This window comes from Phaseolus vulgaris, chromosome 4, assembly GCF_000499845.2.
Source record: "Phaseolus vulgaris cultivar G19833 chromosome 4, P. vulgaris v2.0, whole genome shotgun sequence".
NCBI lineage: Eukaryota > Viridiplantae > Streptophyta > Magnoliopsida > Fabales > Fabaceae > Phaseolus > Phaseolus vulgaris.
Window position 1 is genome coordinate 6,312,741 of NC_023756.2, and position 4,394 is coordinate 6,317,134.

Genomic DNA, 4,394 nt, shown 5'->3' on the forward strand with positions numbered 1-4,394 from the left:
AAATCCAAAAGAAATATTATAAAAAATTATCACAAAATCAAATTTAAAAGAATCTTAGTCACGACATAAAATGCATGGTTAAACCCATTCTAATATAAAGATTGAATAGCAAATTAGAAAAGAAAAAAGAAAAATATTGCAATAGAAATATTATAATTTAATAAAACATAATATTAGTTGGAAATAATATATTTGATTAAATGTATATTTTTGTTTACAAAAAAACAAGGCATGTATTTTATTTCTTGCATGAGGCATGTATTTTATTTCTTTGCATGTGCTATGTCTAAAGTATAATTATTATCTTTATTGTCATTCATGCTATGTCTAAGTTATTTTGATATGAATATAGGAAATTTAAAAAATTATAAATGAAAATTATTGATATCTTAATTTAAAAGTGATATTATATAACTTTTTTTTTTCAAATTTGAAAACTAAGAAGGTCTTATAAGAATGATATTAATAAAATCTGGCCAAAAAAGCAGTGTTGTTATTTTGAGATGATATATTACTAAGAACTTGAAAAGAATCATGGAATATAGTATTTTAAAAAAATTATATAATGTTTAACTAATTAAACTTGATCCATAATTTTGTTTATTTATAGGTATGTAGGTATAAGCTAAAAATAGATATAAGATTGTGACACACATCATGACATGTTTGGATATATTGATAAAATTATTTCAACACATTAAGTATAAAATTTAGTAACACACTTTACATTAAAAGAACCTTTAGCTTTTTCAAAAAATCATAGGTTATAAATTGAGATGATTGAGATTCATTGTTCTCACAAATATTCATAATGAATTACCTTAGTGTTTTGTTTTTGGTCTTTTTATTCTTCCATGGTTATGCTCAAGCTTTTGACTATTGGAAGATTTCACAATTTTGGCCAAGAGGCCTTTGTCATCGTAATCCTTTATGTGTGAAACCAAAACTATTGGAAGAGTTCACTATACATGGTTTATGGCCATCAAACTGGAAAGGACCACCTTCCTGCACACAACAAAAATTCAATCCTTCTCTGGTAAGATTTCTATTTCTTAATAATAGTATTTTGATATAATACTGGAAAGTGATATTCTTTGTTTATTTTATTAGATAACAGGCTTAGATGCTCACCTTCAACAAGTTTGGCCAAGTTATTATGCTAATGGTGATGTAAAATTTTGGGCCTACGAGTGGGAGAAACATGGAACGTGCTCTAACCTGCAACAATTTGATTTCTTCACATTGAGCATAGATATCTACGAAAGGAACAATCTGACAGATATACTTAAAAATGCAGGTATAGTAAATGGTAAAACATATAATACAAATATTATCAGCTTAGCCATAGGCAGAGCATTGCATGTTGAACCACAACTAATCTGTAAATCTACTTCTAAATCTACTGTATCTATTCTAACTGAAATAAGGATCTGTTTAGACAAAAGCAGAATCCCCCAGTACATCAATTGTTCTCTACCATCAGGACGAGCAACTTGTGCTAACTCTATAGACTTTATTTAATAATATATAATATAATATAACTAATTAATGAATAATTCAAATATTAAATACACATCACACATCTACAATTATACGTTATAGCTTGTTTTCTGTGGGGACTTGTATGCTACCCTCCCTATGTTATGTTATCTTGAAAGTCACTCATAAATAAAGACTTCAGTTCTATTCTGTTGCATATAATATATCTTTCTCTTCTTTAATTTATGTTTATTACATCATAGTCCATTTCACTCATTATTAATAGTGAGAAGCTTTAAGAAGAGAAGAAATGAAAGAGGGAGAAAATTTGTAGATGGGGAAAAAGAATATGTAGAAGAGACAACATTTGTAGATGGAGGGAGACCTAGAAGTAGGATCATCCTCATAAATTACCAAGTTAAATAAAATAAGAATAAATTTTAAATGCCATTAAATAAATAATAAATAAAAAAAAATATTTTAATAAATGTAATATTCATAGATAGAATAAGAATTATTCATCCATCTTTAAAAACTGGAAATTAATAATATTTTTGGTTAATATATTCTCACTATATTATTAATGTACTTCGATGGTTTCACAATTCCACTAACATCTTTAAGAATATGAATTCTTCTCTTCTTGGAAGATGCAAGGCAAACTAATCCCAGAATCGTATATAAGTCGCAACAAAGGAAATCCAAAAGAAATATTATAAAAAATTATCACAAAATCAAATTTAAAAGAATCTTAGCCACGACATAAAATGCATGGTTAGAGCCATTTTAATATAAAAGATTGAATAGCAAATTAGAAAAGAAAAAAGAAAAAAGAAAAATATTGCAATAGAAAATTATGTGATATAAAAATAAAGTAATTTCTGTAAACAAAAATATAGAAGGTAATTCGTATAAGTATCATAACTTTGATTACTTCCAACATTAACATTTCCCCCCCACTGATATCCATTTCTGCCACAAGAGAAGCTGCTTAATCCTCCTAACTGCATCATCTTCGAAATTGCCCTTTAATTTTGAAAATACATTGAACATTCACTTCTGAATTAGCTTCAAATATATATCGATAGATACACAGATATTGATAATATAAAAGTTATTATTGAAGCAAGAAAAATAATAATATTTATAATTACTCTAGGCCAATGCAAAGTTGAGAATGCCGTTTCTGCATATCAAGATAAAATAAAGCATCCTTAGTTGGTTCCCGTTTACATATTCCCAAGCCTGAATTTTATTTCAATACTAAATTCATTAAATTAACTCAATAAATATTATAATCTGTAAATGATTTTGTGAAATAAAATTTATATGGCAACCCTTTAAACTGTGTAAATTTTAGTTAAAGAAGCTTTGTATAAGCTACTGGTGCATATAATGTAAATTATTAAACTAATAACTTGCGTTTGCATAATAAGAATACATATATCTTGGAAATGATCTTCATAAAACCATTACTATTGAAGTGAACACATCATACCAACTCCCCTCTACTAGAATATAATTAGAAGCAAAAATAGTCCAACAAGAAAAGGTTTCTGCGTACCATTTTGAATAAAAGGAATCAATTGAGGCTAGCCTAGTTATGTGACCAGTCCCATCAGAAGATTTAGCACCATCAAATTGTCTAACCGAAGCCGCAAAACCATCTCCAATGTGAGAAGGACTCCATGATGAATCATGAACATCATCAGCTGCAGATGACAACAAAGTCTACAAGTTTAAATTATACCAGTGTTAGAAACTTTATGTTCATCAACAGATAACGAGGACTAGAAAGGAAGGTTCCTTTTCTTATTCTCAATGAATGACATTTCAAAGAGCAAAGTAATGGTAGTCACACCCCATGTTTCAGAGCAAGCTTTGGAGAAATTTGTGCCCTTGGACGAATTTGCAAAAGTGCCATGGAATTAATGAATGTGAATAAAAACTACGAAAAAGTCCTAAGCCTTACAACCAATACAAAATCAATGGATAAAGGTTAGAGGAATGAAATTGAACATTGCTACTCCCAAATTAACAAAAAAATACTTGCAAAATTCATCCCGTCAAAATCCATATAAGACAAAAACTCAATAAAAAAACAAAAAGCAAAGAACAAGAGAGATAAAAATATTAACTTTTTTCTCTCTGTTCATAAAATGCCAAGAACCCATAAGAACAAAAACTACATCAGAACCACTAAATTTATGAGATTCCCAAATGCAAAACAAAAACTACAAAGAAAAGGTGAAGAACACAAACTTCTTTACCATCTTATTTTGCAAATTAAATGAAAAATTGAAACATTTTTTTTAACAACTGAATCCGACCAATCCACGACCTTGCGATTTGAGCTTCACATAAGGCTCCAACGACACGCTTGAAACCGCATGGATTAGGTTTTCTCTTAATGGCCAAATTCGCAATACCGTCGCGTTGCTGAAAGCAGATAGTAAATTTTTAGGGTTCAAAAAAAGAAAGAAATGAGAGGGTTTAGGGTTTCGAAAGGAAGAAATGATAGACAGGGTTTCAAAATATGCGAAATAGAATTTTTGGGGATAATTTATTTTTGGGAAATGTTTTGGAGGGAATTGGGAAAATTATGTTTGGAGAAAAGAAGAATACTATGAGGGAAAAATGACGATTCTAAATGAAATTTTTTGAAAAAAAAAATGTGATATTTACTAACTTGTCTATTATATAGATAATTATGGGCAATTTTTAATAACTATCCTATTAAAACCGTAAAGAAAGAAAAGAAAAGAGAAGAGAAAGAAAAGAAAAGAAAAAAAAATGATGGAAATAGAAAGTAAAAAAAAATGATTTCTTCAAATTGACATTAAATATTTGTGCAAGGAAGAATCTAAAAGAAATACTTAAAAATGCGGGATATTACATGGTAACACATAATATAA

General features: G+C 28.4%; 1 long non-coding RNA gene across 2 annotated transcripts; it reads right to left on the minus strand.

Moving 5' to 3' along the window:
• Nucleotides 1-658: 658 nt before the first annotated feature.
• On the minus strand, nucleotides 659-4,016 carry LOC137836399 (uncharacterized). Of its 2 annotated transcripts, none has more exons than XR_011085256.1 (4): nucleotides 3,821-4,016; nucleotides 3,044-3,191; nucleotides 1,132-1,218; nucleotides 659-1,005 (listed from the first exon to the last, which is right to left on the minus strand). It is a non-coding gene; the product is annotated as an uncharacterized lncRNA (long non-coding RNA). The 2 variants fall into 2 exon arrangements; XR_011085255.1 differs by having other exon boundaries at nucleotides 3,044-3,210.
• Between the last annotated feature and the right edge of the window lie 378 nt (nucleotides 4,017-4,394).